Source organism: Cetorhinus maximus, chromosome 4 (genome assembly GCF_964194155.1).
Source record: "Cetorhinus maximus chromosome 4, sCetMax3.hap1.1, whole genome shotgun sequence".
Lineage (NCBI taxonomy): Eukaryota > Metazoa > Chordata > Chondrichthyes > Lamniformes > Cetorhinidae > Cetorhinus > Cetorhinus maximus.
Genome location: NC_135882.1, coordinates 117,833,959 through 117,852,562, shown reverse-complemented (window position 1 = coordinate 117,852,562; position 18,604 = coordinate 117,833,959). Strand labels below are relative to the sequence as shown.

Genomic DNA, 18,604 nt, shown 5'->3' with positions numbered 1-18,604 from the left:
CAAAATTATTTCCTTATAAGTGTTTTTCATCACAGCCAGCCATATATTTCCTGCTCCTTCCTAGAACTTTTGCAGTTCTTCAATACTTTGTGTTCCACTGTCTCCCTCTCTTTGGCACAAGTTGGAAGATTACCATCATAGGTTACAGTCCGAAAATTCACCCATGAAAAGCCATTGTTACTTTCCTGCTGAAATGGTATCTTCATTTCGAGTGAATATTAATAACAAATGTTATGGTGCTTGTGTTATCCTGATTTTTGTGTCGAAAGGTGCAGTCTATCATTCCTGCAGCTGTTGAACAGAAACAGACAAACTGCGATTTATTAAGTTCCATGTCAATAAAAGCCAATATATATCAATAACATATTGTATTCATGTTGTTTTATTTAATATTCTGTCCTTATCAATACAAAAGTTCAGATGTTTAAAAACTGTGGGAACAGATCGAAGAGCCAATGAATTGAAGAATATCCTGAAGGGTTCCTCAATCATTAACCATAAGCCATTGTTTTTTGAATCACCAAAAAGCAAGTTAGCACTAGTTTTCAATAATCATAAAATTATTTAAATTTATTTTAATACAACAAATGTTTATGCTAAACAATCATTTATTTTATCCACAAACATATTGAAACTTAAATCACAAGGAATGAGAATTTGCACACTAGTAATTATTAAACAGTACAGGAAATCTTTTAAAGAAATGTTTGCTGATTTATTGGCAAGCCATTTGCCTTCAGACAGAACCTATATAGGAGCAACTCCCACAGGTTAAAGCATTTCTATTCATGCAAACACAGGCAGAATAAATTAAAGATTTGCAAAATCTTTTAAATTATTTTTGTGAGCTCCATTTCTGAGGTAGACCTGGAGAACTTAGCAGAAAGACAATGCCCATCTTAGATGTTCTTGTCTCAACAAACCACGTAGAATTATTTGCTTATTATTGAACAGAGACACATACAGAATTAATTTGTGTTAAGTTGCACCAGCGCTGGCTATCAGTGAGGCATTTTTCTTGTCTTTCTCTATGGGGTAGAAATTACTCTCTGATATTACTGTATGAACACTTAAGTGCTTATGTTAAATTCCATTATATGCTTTTTAAATTGATGAATTAACCTGTTTATTTTAATTTGGCTAATACTTCATTATAATAGAGAAGAGAATTTGGTCTGAGCATTGTCCACAGTAATTTTTAACCTTACTAAGTATATTTTTAAAAACCTGTGCTGCTTCAACCATGTTTTTGATATTCTACATTTTTCTTGGGGCAGGATTTTACATCTCGTGGGCGGGCGCAGCCCTGGGCTGACCGGGCCCACACCCGACTCAATCAGGTGTAAAATAGCGCGCGATGACGTCGAGTGTCCCGACGTCATTGCACACTCGCGCGATATTTCTGTCAGCGGGCACGCGTGAGAGTCAGCAGCACACCTGCCAACAATTAAGGGGCCTATTAAGGCCCTTAATCAATTAATTTAAACATATTTTTCGCTGCCCAGCCAAGCTTACGGTTGGCAGATGGGCGAATTGGCCAAGTGGCCTTTTTGATTTTTTAGCGAACCTCAAACACGGGTGGGGTTTCCACAATTAAATAAAAAATAAATATAAAATTTGGGGCAGATTTTCATTCTGTCCATGTTATTGTGAGTTAGTCCCATGTCGGAACATTTCTTTCAGATTTGAAAAATCTTCATTTGTGATTTTAAAACTGTTCAGCTCCCTGAGGCAGCTCCTTGCTTTCAGGGAGCTTTCAGTGCGCGCTCCCCCACGCATGCGCAGACTTTTGTGCTTGCACTCATCCCGGCAGCACTGAGCCTTTCAGCGTGTCTTTCATGCTGGCTGGCCGTTAGTTGGTCGGCCAGTGTGAAATTGTGGTCGGGGGCCGACCGAGGGCGGCGGACCGTTTCCCGGCCACTCCCGGGCCCGCCCACTGTGCCCACCTGCTGACCCGAAAATCCTGCCTTTGATTTACTTCTCCCTTTTAAACTTATTTTATGATTTGATGTATCCATCACTTACTCTTATTTTCTCAAACACAGAATTTCATGAATAACTAAATTATTAATGGACAAGGACGGTACTAAAGTACAAGGGTCTAGCAGAAGAAATTGCAATAAAATGAAGAGTTGGATGACATATATATGCAGTTCTGACTGGAGGCTGATCAGTCTTGCCTACCATGGGAATCAAAGAGTTTGCTTAACTCGGTTTTTCTACGGTGAGACAGTAAATGGCTCTCATCTCTTATTGGCAAAGCTACCCAAACTGTAGCAAGATGAACAATGGGTGAATATAAAGGCTACTTTTATCTTTTCATTGCTGTCTTGCACTGTCTGTCACTATTTTTCTGCCATTTCCTGGCTCCATCTCTATTATCAAGAGTATGGACCATATCTGCAAAACATTGTGAAGGCAGAAGTAATAAGTAAAATTGATATAATAGAATGAAATTTACATTCTGCTCGTGCCAGAGACTTAAGTGCCATATAGTTTAGCTTACTATTATTGTGAGTTCTTTATGGCTAACTTTAATATATCATTCTTTTGTTTTTAAATTTTTGAAGTTTTATAAGTTCAAGTTTCCAAGCTAACACACAAAAATAATAGCCATTATCATACTATACATTTAGGTCAAAAACATAAAATGTTGAAAATAAAACACCATTTCCCTCAGATACTGATCAACCAGCTGAACATTGCCAGCATTTTTGTTCTTATATTTGGACTTAAAGCTTTCACTTTCTTTTCATTTCAAGGATATGATAAAGTATTGCTTAATGGGAAAATTCCCATAACAGTGGAACAAACCAATCTCCATTCTAATTCATTTTACAGCATGGTGGACAGTTTCATCACCAACTTAAAAGAACACCAGCTGTACATGAAGGTTTATTAATTATTGGCTAGCAGCTAGGCATTTGCCGTAGGATTTATAGAGTAATCTATATATATATATTTTCATCACGTAACAGAAAATGTAAAAATTTGAATATAATCTCATCCAGGGATACCATTGTCTATCATTATAAACAATGGCAAATCTACTGCACATCAGAAAATCTGGGGCCATATTCTAAGCAAGCTTTTATGATTAAAAGCAAATGGATGTTTTTTTGTTTGGATGATTTTTTTTTTGTTAAATCTGTTTTTCTCAAAACACACCATTGGCCAGAAATGTTTATACTTAGGTTGTGAAAATACCACATAGCGATAATTTAAAACATTTTATAGTACCTTGCTGTGGCCTGGGGAATGTAGTCACTGACTGATATCTCAAAGCCTATTTTTACAAATAAGTAATTTATGTCTTTACTTTGTTTTGTTTTGACATACAGCCTATATGAATCTCTGAACGTAGCAGACAATGTCTAACACTGTTGAAAAGTGAGTGAGGGAAGAACCAGAGCTTGATTTTCATGCAGTCGGAGAGGCTTGGCTGAGAGCTCAGAAATCCATTAGACTGTTGAAATACCTAAGCCCCAGGGAAAATTTTGCTTGATTGATAGCTCTGGCTCTGTGATCTCTTCTGTCAATTGCACAATGTTTATTTACACAAGATAAAGAGGTTTCAAGTGCTTGCAGTTTTTTCTACTGATAATTTAAAGGGTGTGGATGATTGGCCTGTAGTAAGAGGGAGTTCTTTTAAAGAAAGTGGAAATGTATCAATGAATGGATTTTAAAAGCTTTTTTTACACTTCCTATTGTCACTATAGGGTTCATTTGTTATGTACAGTGTATGGTGGGTGAATGGGCATGGGAGTGCTATTGCTTGGCATAGAGGGCATGCGGCATCATGGGGGTGGATGGGGGCCATATCTTACCATATGGGGGGCATGAGGGGTCATGTGGATGGTTGGGGGACATAAGGTGACATGGATGGGCTATGGGGAGTGTGTGGGGGTGAGGGGGTATGAGGGTTGAGGGTTAGGGGGCCTTACATTTTCCATTATAACCAGGATGAAGTTCCACAGCACAGAGGCATGTCTTTTAAACAGCTTGCTTTGGCACCTGGCAGCCTCTGAACTGTTTCCCAGGTCGGCTGGCCCGACTGCAGCCCACACCGCACCCCTGGAATGAAAATCTTGTCTCCTGACCCTTTATTCTGAGGTGGGTGGGTTGAACCAGGAGTTTTGCCAACTCCTGCTACCTGCTTCTAGGATGAAAATCCAGCCCTCTGTGTTAAATAGTTCAGCTTTCTTTCTATTTACTAATCATTAAACTAAGCTGTTAAAAGGATCACTGAAAATTGTAACATTTTAACAATTGTAACAATGTATTTCTCTCACTCTACTGAAGGCTAATTTTCCAAAAGGTTTTACCTCGTTGAGATAAAATGAAATGAAGGAAATGATGCAAAAATGAATGTTAGTATAAATCACTTTAAATCCTTTCTGTATTATATTCCTTCCTCAGTACTCAACCTCTGCAAATATGTGCTCATTGGATGCACTTAACAGACATGTAAGTTTTTAGGAGGTGGCTTAAGAGGTAGGGGAGGAAAATAGAAGTGAGCACCATAACAGCAACGTGTTAGCAGTGTTGGCCAAAGAATTTTTAAAAATCTGCTGCAATCACTCACTCTCTGTTTTGCTCAATGCCAGGTATCTAATGGGATTTAGAATTGTTAAGGAATTAATGACAGGAAACATGTTGGATGATGTTTTCCTTTTATTACCCTGTAATTTTCATACATATTTACCATCCATCATTATCACTAAGGACAATCATAAAAGTTGTGGGAAGCATCAAGGAGCCTGTGAAATGGTTCCCCGCCCATTCCCAAAACTGCCCCATAACAGGAGTAAATACAAAAGAAAATCTGGGTCACTATCTCATGAAGTTCTGGGGGAAATTTAACCCATCTGTCAGTAAACTGATGGAATTGGGTGCAATGCTAGTTTTACACCTAACCCAATTTTACTTCCATGGGTTTCCTCATGGGCAGCTTAGGTTAAAATGAATGCAATTGTTAAATGCAACAATAATATTATTTTAAGAATATGGCCCCTGGATTTGCCTGCTATCCTGTTAATGCAAACATGTACTTTTTAATTCACTGGCTCATTTAATATAACACATTTCCCATACAACAAACAAAAATTATAATTAGGTGTAGTTTGTACATGATCAGTCAGATCATGCAATTACTCTAACACACTTAAAGCCAAGACCACATTACAACTTGAAACATCACTCAAACCTGAAAACAAGGTTTGACAATACATGCTGATATCAAAATAACTTTATCCCAGTACTATATGAGTATAATTTCTGTTAAGATTCCTTTACAGAGCCACGTTAATTTATCATGGGCTATATGTAAAAGAGATACATGTGTTTCTGTCACATTTAAAATACTGAGAATATATGTTTTAAAAAAATTCCTCCACAGTTATGGCTATGGAAATCCAACAAGCATACAAACTGGACAGAATTTAAATCTGATGAAAGTTTCTCTCTCGAAGGTCACAAATGTAATCTCCAACAAAGATGAAGTAACTCCCACGCAAGATTGACTATCAGTCTTAATATATGTTACATCTTTTCTTCTGTTGTTGCCCAAGGTGATACCTTATTCCAGATGTCAGCTGGTCCATCGTTATCAACCACTATGTCTCCTTCAGTTTGTTTTAACTGCAAAGCACCAATGAGACAAATGAGGACCAGTTTTGCTCAGGACACCGCATAATTTACCAAAAGCACAAACACAAAAATGCACAGATTTCAATGAAAACCTTTAAAACAATCTGACAGCACAGTTCTCAAAAACAAGTGCTTGGTTCAAATGAAAAAGTGCAGTCAAACACTTTAAACTAAATAAATCAGCGGAAGCCACAATCGTTTGCTATAAGTATTTAACTCGGATTGTTTGTTTCTGCATCTGACAAGATTACTACATCTGATTGCAGATAGATTTGCTTCTGTTGAAGGACAGAAGCTGTTCTCATAGCAATTTTCCTTCTGTCTAATTATTTTTTAATCCCTTGTCCAGACAGCTATCCATTTCCTTAGCAAATGATAAAACTAATGTCATGAAGCTATTAATGTATATATTATTGGGAAATATTTTTCTTTTAAAATAGAGGTTTAGTCTGTGGGTGTGTCTTAATTGGATTAAAGCCAGCTAGTCTGGGGGCTTTGATGAGTACTAATTTTGAGATGTAAGGGGGGTAGAATGCATTTGCATTTTTGAATAGAGCATTCAAGAAGTGGGGTGACATCTGGCACCTAGCTAGCAGAGACCAAGCAATATTGTTTATATTACTAATAAAATTGATACTATGAAAGGGGTTTTATTGTTAGAAGAGGTGGAGTTCAAAGAGGTTGGTGATACAATGATAATTTACATTCAATGAGATGTGCCAGGTATAAGGATAGCAGTTTTGTGTGTACGGAACAGAGGCAATGTAAGGTCAAGGCAGCTGTAAGCCTCCAACTGTCTCCACAGGAACCAAAGTGAAAAGAACCTCATTTTGAATTCCTAAGGTGAAAATGCTTTGCCTGGTGTCTGGTTAAGTCTATGGGTTGCTGTTGCCTTAATGGAGATTACTTTGGGAATTTGTTAAAAGTTATGATAGTAGTAATTTGTAGCCATGTATATGTGTTAAATGTGTTGTAACTTAATAAAATATTTTATTTAGTTTAATATAAAACCTTTCAAGAATTGGTAGTCTGATATCTGAATTTAGAGTTGCATCTCAAACATACCACTTAAAAATATAGGTTATGACAGTTTTTTAAAGTTCCCCTCTGGGTTTTTTTTTAAAGAACTCAGCTTTACCACCTGCTGGGTTATAACACTAAGCATAAAAACCCTTCCTGTAGTTTTAAACACATACTTTATCATTTGAAATGGAATAACACCTTAATCTTCACAGTTGAACATTTGCGGTCTGAAGTTACACAGCCCCTATCTAAGCCGATGGGGGACGAATTTGGGGTAGGACCTGTGCACACTGAGTCCATGCCCCTGTTTGCCCTATCAGAAATTTTGTGGATTTTAGGAGTAGAGGCATACTCACCAGCTCACAAATGGGCAGCTGTGTTCTGATGCGCATTTCTCTCATTTAGGCCCTAACCTACACTAGGTGCAAGAGATACCTGTACATCCCTGATATCCAGTGTAGCTTAGCAACTGGGGGAATTTAAATTTTAAAGTAAACTTCCAGCAAAACAATCGATTGCAGAGCAAAGTGATACAGTAACATCACTCCCCCACCTCAGGCTGGCACTCCAGTTGCATGAAGAAAGGAACAGGCAGCCTTCAGCTTAAAGCAAATATCTATAACTCTGTAAATACCAAATTGTCGTCTGGTAATACAGAACTTGAGTATTGCTGAAAAAAAAACTTTTTACGCTTTTCATCTTACACTCATCAGGATAATTAACAAGAAAAAAACCAATGTCAGGGGAAGGTTCATATTTATACTGTATGAGAAGAGAGTGCTGATTGGTTGGCAAGTGGACTCTGATTGGTAGAGGCATTGCCATGGAGAATGCATCAACTGATTGTGAATGATAGTTAACTACCAAGCATTGTTTGAAATTTAAATCTGGCAGCTTGACTCTGATTGGTCAAGACATTGCCCTGGGGAATGAACCAATGAATGGCTGTCACTTACTTTATTTAGCTAAAATTTGCAGTGAGCTATTCATCTGGAAGTGTGCACATATTCCTTGTCAGCATTTAATCTCAATTTAGGTGTCATGCTGTTAATTTTCAATGAGCTTTAATTTCAGAGTTACCGCAAGGTAAATGATGTGAGGAGTGATGTGCTGGAGTAGGCTTGAGAAGGCAGAGTGACTGAGATGACTAGAGCGATACACACATCAGGATGTAGTTGAATGTGCCACTGTATTTGCCATTCTTGTTCTAATTTGGCCACTGAGTTGCTTTTAACGTTGAATCCAAGAATGTGGCACCACATTCCTGCTGCTCACCTTCCAGTCATACTTTCTTGGTTTCACTGGCAAGCTTCCTCTTATGCGTAGGGAGCTGTATCATCCTTGGACTATACTGTCCCCAGCACCACATCTGTGGAGGAATCACTAAAACAAAGTGCAGCCTTTGAGTGCGTGCACTTCATTCTATCACTTCCTTGTGTTCTGCTCCCAATGTCGGAATTCATCAAATTCTGTGTTTGTAATATTCCTTTAAATACTGGAGTTGAAATTATCTCATGGGTTGTCATCAGGCCTGCTCAACTTAATTGGTTGAGAAACTGTAAATAATATATTACACAGGAAGCATAGGAAACATAGGAAGAATAATAGGCTATTTAGCCCCTTCAGCCTATTGTGCCAGTCAGTGAGATCATGTTTGATCTATGACCTAATTCCATATACCAGCCTTTGCCATATTCCTTAATACCATTAGCTAACAAAAAAACTATCAATTTAAAATCTAGCACCAATTACCATTTGCAGAATTACAAGAATTCCAGACTTCTACCAACCATTGTGCATGGAAATATTCCCTAATTTCACACTTATTAAAAATCCAACCTAAAGGGCAGAATTTTGCCCTTGGTGGGCGTGCGGGCCCCATCGGCTCAGCGGCAGGCGGACAGCCGACCCTCACCACTGAAACGGGGTCCGTCACCATTTTGAGTGGGCGGGCCAATTAAGGCCTGCCCAGTGGCCTGCCCGACAGGAAGCGCTATGCGCTTCCTGTGAGGGGATGGACGGATTCCCCATCTGTCAAAGTGCGTTCTTTCGCGTGCATGCATGAAAGAGCGCACTGCTCCCTGAGACTAAGTGCTGTCTCAGGGAGATTACTGACAGTCCAAAAAGCTTTAAAAATAGAAAAATTAAAAAATTATTAACATGTCCCATCTCATGTGACATTGTCACATGAGGGGGATATGTTAATAAAAATGACAAACTTTATTAAAGTTTTTAAAAACGGACATGAAACCTCATCCCGCCAGTGGATGAGGTTTCATGTATTATCAGAAGCCCGCTGGGGCTCCTGGCCTGCCCGCCAACCTTAAGGTTGGACGGACAGGTCTTTAACAATCTTAATTAGCCTGTCAATGGCCTTAACTGGCCATTGACATGTCGGCGGGCGGATAGCTGATTTCGCTGTCCGCCCACCTTCCTAAAAATTTAAAGGGACCGGGATGACGTCAGGGGTTCATCCCGACGTCATCCCGCGTCATTTTCCCATCGGCGAGTGGGCCCCGCCCCCAAATCGCCGACGGGAAAATTCAGGCCAAAGTTTCAGCCAAATCAGCTAGTGAAGATTTATATAGATTCTACTCAGGAATAACAGCAGCTGCAGAAATCAGTATGGTGTTGCACCAACATCATATTCACATCAGAACAGAGGGCATAGTGGAAACAGGGTTACTGTTGATTTTCCAAGCACTTGTTGCAGGTTAGCATTGCCTAGTAGTGCCCTAGTTCCAATTGCTCTGTTTAAGTAATTCCGTGTACTTTTCATTAGATTTTTTGAAGTTCAGATAATTAGGAAGATGATCTTGTCAGTAATAACACCACTCACAAGGTGATTTAGAAAAGCTATAAGTGCAGTCAGATGTAAAATAATAGCACTAATGCATATTCATAGCTACAAAGATTGTTATGAATGCATCATTCACCCAATTTATACATTTTAATGGGGCAAAAATTGCTGGAGTGGCGCATTTTGCAGCAAGCCCTGTGATTTGGAATTTTTCCTTCATCCTATTATTTTTGCTCAGTAAATTGCTAGAATTGATAATAGCGAGTTGAGGTTAGCAGGGCATTTGAGATCTTTTAAATTTCATTGGACTCAACATTCAAAGGTAGAGAAAGAACAGGGCAAACAATGGAGAATAGGGTGAAGTAGAGGTAAGTTATATACAGAAAGAGAAATAAAGAGGGAATGAAAGATTGGACTTATGAATCAGGGAAAAGAGAGGGAAAGTATAAACTTTATTTTTAAAATTTAAATTTCCGGAATATCTAGGATAAATTTAACAACTGCAGGAATGAGATGCCATAGTTCCTCGTTCCCTTTCTAGGCTCCTGAAGTTGTTTCATTTCAGAGCCATAAATCATGTCACTAACATGGTCCTTTTGTCAAGAAATCACAGTTCTAAATATCAGCGATGTCATTTCTATTTACGGCACAAGTCTAACAATTTTTAAAAAACCCGTTGGGAGTTTGACAGCGAGTTCCCATTGTTGTGATGTTAACACAGAGTGGGGCAAACTGGTCAGCAATTTGTGATGGTACACATGGATAATCTTTTCTCACCACAAATTGCTGTTTTTAAAAAATCATTAATAATGGCAGGCACCATGAACACACCATTATTTTTCCAGCAACCTTTGGCAATATAACTGTGGGAATATGTCAACAGCAGCAAGACCAGAGGGAGAGAGCGCAGGCAGGATAAAAGATGTGGTGATAGAGACGGCCCCAGACCAGGAGAAGTGGGAGCTAGTTGAGAGTGGGGCAAGGGCAGAGCAGGATAAAAGGTGTGGTGACGGAGCAAGCTTGTGAGTGGAAGATTGGACTAAGAATCAGGGAAGAAAGAGAAAGGGAAAGTATAAAGTTTGTTTTTAAAATTTAAATTTCGGAAATATCTAGGATCAATTTAACAACTGCGGTAATGAGATGCCACAGTTTCATTGTTCCCTTTCTACACTCCTGAAGTTAAGTTTCATTTCAGAGCCACAAATCATGTGCAGGATATTTAGGTCGGCAAGCAGTGGGTGGGGCCCACTTGCCGACGAGTAAAATGACGCGGGATGACGTTGGGCGGAACTCCTGATGTCACCCCGTGGTCATTTCAATTTTCAGGTTGGCGGGGGCGCAGCCGAATCAGCTGTGCGCCTGCCGACCTGTCAATGGCCTATTGAGGCCATTGACAAAATCATTAGCCTCATTAATGGACCTGCCTGTCCAACCTTAGGGTTGGCAGGCAGGCTAGGAGCCCTGGTGGGCTTCAGAAAAAGCATGAAACCTCATCCATGGGTGGGGTGAGGTTTCATGAGGGTTTTAAAAAATTTAATAGATGTATGATTTAAAGTGGTGGACATGTCCCAACTCATGTGACAGTCAGGGAAATTTTGTTTTTGCACCTTCATCGTTTTCAAATTTGGCGCCGATCTCCCTGAGGCAGCACTTAGCCTCAGGGAGGTGAGTGCGTTCTTTCATACGCATGCACAAAAGAGTGCACTCTCAGGTGAGGGAATCCCGCCCCCCCCCACCCCCCGCCCGCACAGGGAGCGCATAGCGCTTCCTGGCAGGCGTCACGCTGGGTGAGCCTTAATTAGCCTGCCCACGTAAAATGGCAGTGAGCCCCAAGTGGAGTCACGTCTGCCTGCGCCCTCTCCTGCACTTCCCGCCTGGTGGGGGAAAAATTCTTCCCCGTGTCATAAACATGGCCCCTGTGTCAAGAAATCACAGAGAGAAATTGAAATAGTGACATCAGAGTAGTCAGAGCATAGAGGAAGGAGCGGCAAAACCCAAGGGAACTGAGGTAGGTAAAAAGGATAAATATCGAGATAAGAATCTAAGATCTGAAACTAGAATAATTAAATCATGTTTTAAATCTTACGTTTGCTTTAAAGTCTTATTTTTATTTATGACAAATTTAGTTAATACGCCAATAAATAGGGGCATAGCAGGGCACCTCACTTCCATTTGATACGAATCCTGCTCCATATGGGAACATTATGGGCAGTATTTTCCTGTTGGCGTGCAGGGGCGGGCCCCACACATCTGTGCATAAAATGATATGCGGTGATGTCGGGCGAGTGTCCCGACGTCACTGCGCGCCATCGCAATATTTTGTTGGGCGGGCATGCGATGATCTCCGATGCGTGCCCGCCATTAATTAATGGGTCACTTAGGGCCCTTGACTCACCAATCGACACTGATTTTTTGGCGCCCGTGCAATCTTGGGGTTGGTGCACGGGTGCAACGGGCAGGTGGGTAGGACACATTTGCATAAACCTCACCCACGGACGGGATAAGAGGGCTCAGTAGGGTCGCGAGTATTGATTTTTCAAAGTTATTGAAACCTGCCTGTGTAATCTGCATACTTCAAAACACATACCAGCTGCTTTGTCTGGACTCTTAACCTTCAGGTCAGCACTCTGCAGTGAGTAATCTTTTCTGGGCCTGCAGGTTTCAGGAAGCCTTCCCTTAGCCTGGGGATGGGAGCAGAATTGTCCACCTCCTCTGAGGAGGAAGGGAGGGCTAGAAGGTGGGGGAGGCCAGGAGTGCACATTCAGCCTCCAGGGAGCCACCTTTGGGAGGACAGGCGCAGACACAAGGGGCACAGGGCCAAGAGGTGGACCAAGGTGGAAGGGGCCACAGAAGAAGCCACTATCCTGCTGCCAGGTGGTGAAGCAGCTACCTCAATATATCTGAGGTGCAGTGCCAAACGAGGCTGTCTCTCAAGGGAGACAGTCAACTATATCTGTCAGATGATTGGACCTGAGATCTCTGTTAATTGTGCGGGTGGACACCCCATGCCAGTGGCTCTGAAGGTCACAGCTGCCCTCAACTTCTATGCCTCTGGCTCCTTCCAGGGGTCGATGGGTGATCTTTGCGGTGTCTCCCAATCAGCATCCACACTTATGTTAAGCAGGTTACAGACGCTCTGTTCAGCCATGCGTTGACCTTCATCCACTTCTGTTGGGACCAGGCAAGTCAGACACAGTGAGCCAGAAGCTTTGCGGCAATTGCTGATTTCCCCCGCGGCCAGGGTGCAATAGACTGTACACATGTGGCCATCAAGGCGCCAGCAGGTGAGCCCGGTGCCTTCGTCAACAGGAAGGGCTTCCACTTCATGAACGTGCAGATAGTGTGTGATCACAGGATGCTGATCCTGCAGGTCTGTGCAAGATACCCAGGCAGCTCCCATGACGCCTACATCCTCAGAAACTCCCAGGTGCCGGGGCTCTTCAGTGCTCCAGCCCGGCTTGATGGATGGCTGCTGGGTGACAAGGGCTATGCCCTCAAAAAGTGGCTCATGACGCCTCACTGCCATCCAAGAACAGAAGCTGAGCAGCGCTACAATAGGAGCCATGCCTCCACAAGGGCTGTGGTGGAGAGAACCATTGGTCTTCTCAAGATGTGCTTCCGATGCCTGGACCGCTCAGGGGGTGCACTCCAGTACCCCCCAGATCATGTGTCGGTGATAGTGGTTGCATGCTGCACTCTCAACAATCTTGTGCTGGAAAGGGGGGACGCAGCGGATGATGAAGATATCAATGCAGTGGCTGCGGCTGCACATGATGAGTCCAGCAGTGAGTCCGAGCATGAGCCTGCACAGGGTAATGCTGGCCCACCGAGGTGCTGGTATCTGCGCTGGTGCCTGCCTCGCAAAGATGGTGTGGCGCTGGTGAGACTTCAGGCCCCTCAGGTGTGAGAGGAGGCCTCTTCTGCTCCTCCTCCAGGCCCTGTTCCGATGATGCTGAAAGGAAGAACAAGGACATTGGATCAGTTAACGTGGAAATAATGACAAAGTGCATCCCTGTCCCCCGGATCATTATGCGCTCATCCTTCCATAAGCAATGGTCAAGCCATGTTGCAAAATTAAATCACTTAACATTCAGCACAGCTATGGCTGTTGGGAGAACAATGCTGACCTCACTGCTGGGCATAAATACCTGGACGTGGCACCCCAGCCTCACTGACACCAGTGGACCTTGGCGCATGGCGCCTCCCCAAATCCAGGGCCTCCTACTCGAACTGGCTAAGATTGACGATCTGCGCCTGGCCACTGCCAGTCCTCGCATACTCTGCCGCGTTATGAGCATTCTTCTCCTGAAAATGAGACACGAGCATTGATTAGTGCAAATTGTACATGGACTCTCTTCGCGGACGGCCCACCCCAACCAGAGTGAGACATCGCAGGGCTCCAGTGCCTCCGCACCCCACTAGTGCCGAACACTCACATAAAGATAAAAACAAAAGCAGAATTACCTGGAAAAACTCAGCAGGTCTGGCAGCATCGGCGGAGAAGAAAAGAGTTGACGTTTAATTGCTAATTAATTGCACATTTTCTTAGATAATATCACCACCTTCAACACCTCTTTGATCCTTTTGTCTGTGACATCTTTTGATTATCTGCTCCTATCACTGCTTGCTTGTCCCTACAACCACCAATCCCCCCACTCAACTTCTCTGCCCCCCCACCCCCCCCCCCCCCACCCCCCACCTTAAACCAGCTTATATTTCACCCCTCTCCTATTTTTACTTAGTTCTGTTGAAGGGTCATGAGGACTCGAAACGTCAACTCATTTCTTTTCCGCCGATGCTGCCAGACCTGCTGAGTCTTTTCAGGTAATTCTGTTTTTGTTTTGGATTTCCAGCATCCGCAGTAGTTTTTTGTTTTTACTCACACAAAGATGCTAGGCCTGTACCCCACCCCCACCCCCATTCCCTTCTTGGACATATGCTGCCTACATCACGTTAGGCACCACACAGTATATCCTTCCATAGCAAGGAGGCGCAAGCACATGGAGTGCAGAGTGCAGCAGATAGTTTGTTGCCACGCCACCTTGAAGCTCCCCTCACAGCATGTCATCACCCTGACTTGGACACGTCCTGCAATTCAAGCACAGCATCTAGGTGCAGCTCCTCCAGGTTGCCCCCAAAACAGTAATTTGGGACTCAGTGTAACACATGCTGCGGGCGCAAAACACATCTCTTCACCCCCCTCTCAGGCTGAGCTCAGCATGGGCAGTATCTGCTGGCCCACCCAGCAAAGGCTGTCAATGATTCAATGCAGTCACTACACTCAGACTTGGCGGGGGCAGCAGGGGGGTAAGCCGACTTGCTGCATTAAATGACCAATGCCAACATGGTACTCACCCTGCCAGAGCGCAACAAGTCGTTGAAGCACTTGCGACACTGGATCCAGGTGGGCCGCACCACGTCATGGGAGCTCACCACCTCCGCCACCTCCTCCCAGGCACGTTTGGTCATGTTGGGGGGCCTCCTCCTCCCATCCTGGGGAACTAGCACCTCCTGCCGTGCTGCCACCTCCTCGAGGAGGCAGCAAGGCAGTCATCCGATAAATGAGGGGAACACTGGCCCCCTGCCCTACCCTCCGGCCTGGCCTGCCCCAAAGGGCAACCCTCCGGCTTGGCCTGCCCTGATGGCCTACCCTCCGGACTTGCATGAACTTCAATGCCCCTCTGCACAGCCCTTTGCCCAGCCATTGTGAGCAGCCTTTCTGAGGCTATCTGGGCTTTACTTTATACAGGCCGCTGGGTCACCATTGGACCTGACAGCTTGAACGTGTCTGCCGCCGCCCACCCGCTCCCGCTATGCACGGGACTCGTGAAGTACGGTAGCTGGGCCTTAATTGGTCCGCCCGCGTAAAATGGCAGCACGGACCCGATTGCCAGCGATTGGGTCCACACCCACTCCGCCCCCCCCGCCAACCAGAAAATTCAGCCCTATTACATTCCTCGTGTCCTGAAGAACAAAATGTGCAATAAGTGCCATCAGTTGAAAGAAATAGAGCTCTGGATTTTGGGCCTGGGAGGGCAATTGGAGTCACTGCAGTACATCCGTGAGTCTGATAGTTTAATTGATAGCACATTTCTGGTTGTGGCCACCACACGGTTTAAGGGTGAGCAGGCACAGAGGAATTGATCACCATTAAACAGTCAAGCCAGACCAGGCAGGTAACTCAGGAGTCCCGTAAGCGTCTCTCCCTCTCCAAGCTGCATTTAATTCTGAATAATGGTGGGGGTAATTGTTCCTCTGGGGAGTGCAGCCAGACCCAAGTCCATGGCATCACCGGGAGCTCAGATGTACAGGGGGAAAGATTTGGAACATAATAGTGAGAAGGTATTATATAGTTAGTGGAACAGACAGGTTTTTTTGGCTGCTGCACACATGATTCCAGGATGGTATGATGCTTCATATTGTCAGGGTCACTGAGAGGCTGCAGAGAGCTCTGAAGAAGGAGAGTGAACAGCTAGAAGTTGCGGTCCAGATCAGTACCAACAGCATAGGTAGAGTGAGAGGTGAGGCTCTGTAGGTAGATTTTAGGGAGCTAGGAAGGAGACTAAGAAGTAATAATCTCCAGATTATTGGAGGTGAGGTGAGAGTGACTACCCATCAAGGCAGCATTTGACCTAGTGTGGCATCAAGGAGCCCTAGCAAAATTGAAATCAATGGGAATTGGGTGGAAACTATCCACTAGTTAGGGTCTTACTTAGCATAATGGAAGATGGTTGTAGTTGTTGGGGGTCAATCACCTCAATCCCAGGACATCGCTGCAGGAGTTCCTCAGGGTAGTGTCGTAGGCCCAACCATCTTCAGCTGCTTCATCAATGACCTCCCCTCCATCATTAGGTCAGAAGTGGGGATGTTCACTAATTGCACTGTGTTCAGTAACATTCACTGCTCCTCAGATACTGAAGCAGTCCATGTCCACATGCAGCAAGAGCTGGATAATATTCAGGCTTGATCTGATAAATGGCAACCCAGAAGGAAAAAACAGTTTAGACCAGTACTCTTATTTCCCAGTTTTTATTGGTGTTTCATTTTTAGGTTGTACAAGACTAGTTTGGACCATTATTTTTATTTCCCAGTTTTTACTGTATTCTCATTCTGGGAAGTAACATTTGCGTCACACAAGTTCCAGGCAATGACTATCTCCAACAAGAGAGAATCTAACCAGTACTCCTTGATGTTCAATGGCATTGCCATCACTGAATCCCCCACTATCAACATCCTGGGGGTTACCATTGAATTGAAACTTAACTGGAGCAACCATGTAAATAATGTGGCTACAAAAGCAGGCCGGTGGCTTGGAACTCTGAGGGGAGTAACTCACTTCCTGACTCCCCAAAACCTGTCCAGCATCTACAAGGCACAAATCAGGAGTGTGATGGAATACTCCCCACTTGCCTGGATGAGTATGGCTCCAACAACACTCAAGAAGACTGACACCATCCAGGACAAAGGATTCCAATTTATTGGCACCCCATCCATCACCTTAAACATCCCATCCCTCTACCACTGGCACATAGTGGCAGCAGTGTGTACCACATAGAAGATGCAATGCAGCAATTTGCCAAGGCTCCTTCAACAGCACCTTCCAAGCCCATGACCACCTAGAAGGGCAAGAGCAGCAGGCACAGGGGAACACCACTACCTGCAAGTTCCCCTCCAAGTTATACACCATCTTGACTTGGAACTATATCGCTGTTCCTTCACTGTTGCTGGGTCAAAATCCTGGAATGGCTTTCCTAACAGTGCCTTGAATGTACCTCCACCATGTGGACTGCAGCGTTTCAAGAAGCAACTGATCTGACAGACAAAGGACTGCTTAGGCCTGTCATCTCTGCCAAGGACATGTCTCTAGTATAGTTTCTGGCACAAGACATTCCTAAGCCTGATAAGGTGGGGTTTCGTGAGCCAAATCCAAATCAACTGTCTTGCAGTAAAGATTAACAAGCTGTAAGCAACAAAATGACTTTGTGGGCTTCGGACAGGAATAGGAGGGATCTGTCTACCTTGGGTCTACCTCCCTTGCTAAATGGACAATTGAATAAGTGATTGGCATGAGACACCAGCTCCCTGGAAATAAGTTATATAAATGGACAATTGGGAGAGAAGAAAGACCTTTGGATGGAAAAGAGTTTTTTGGGTTGGATCCATGCTGACTCTTGCCTAACACCCTGATTAGCTCAAGAAGACAAGGAGCAAAAGAGACTGCCATCGCCAGCTATGGAGACCAGCATCACTCTATTTCACTTATCCGTCTATCTGAACTGGGACTACTAAACCATTCTAATCTATTACAGATTGCATGCCTTTTCTGTTTATTTAACTCTTGTATTATATCCAAACTATTCCTTAGTAAACTGCTTTAAAATAACCTGTGACTCCTGGACCAAAACTTACAGCAGTGAAATAATTATGTGAATCAGTGTGCAACACTGATTTAATGCCAATGTCGCCATTTTTGAATGCCAAGCTCCAACCAACATCTTGTCTCAACCTCATACGGCTAAATGTGACATTAAACAGAATATATGACCGCTTACCAATTCTATTTAAAGGGTTTATGTGATAGCACAGCAATTAAAAACCACCAGGAGATGCACATATGCAGATGGCCTGGTTTCAGACTGCACTATTTTGGTTTGAGCAATGTCAGTCTGGGCTGGCTTGGTGACAGGCAACAGGAAAGGCACTGGTAGTGAGTCAGAGATAGGAGTAGGAATGCTATCATCCTGAGGGAGGACAATGGGGCTGTGATCCATCAAGCCATTAACACTCTCCCAGGGTGGCCCATCAGTAATCCTTATAATCTGTTAAAAGGACAGATTGTTGTGATACCCTTGGTAACCACACATTCCCGCACTATCCTGTGCCAGTACAGCAGCAGTCTGGAGTCTGCACTGTAGCACTGTGATGGAAGCTACTCATGCTGCAATTGAAGCCCTGGTGTTGGCAATTGGACACAGGTGTGCTAATGAAGGTGCCCACCTGTTCCACATTGGTAAGCATGGACTCCAAGCTCTGCAGAAAGCCCTGTGCCAAATGGGTGCGAGGCTTGCAAAAGTGTGAAGTGTTGAGGGTGAGGTGTATGAATGGAAGGGTTGAGTACTGATTGCTAGAGGT

At 43.6% G+C, this 18,604-nt stretch overlaps 1 protein-coding gene across 5 annotated transcripts in view; it reads right to left on the bottom strand.

Annotated features, from left to right (window-relative positions):
* Window positions 1-4,656: 4,656 nt before the first annotated feature.
* Window positions 4,657-18,604, bottom strand: part of LOC144679833 (RNA-binding Raly-like protein) — a 1,075,847-nt gene continuing 1,061,899 nt past the window's right edge. For all 5 annotated transcript variants that reach the window (XM_078540665.1, XM_078540664.1, XM_078540668.1 and 2 more), the window contains one exon: window positions 4,657-5,640. The gene's annotated coding sequence lies outside the window, so the exon portion shown is untranslated. The remainder of the gene's footprint in view (window positions 5,641-18,604) is intronic.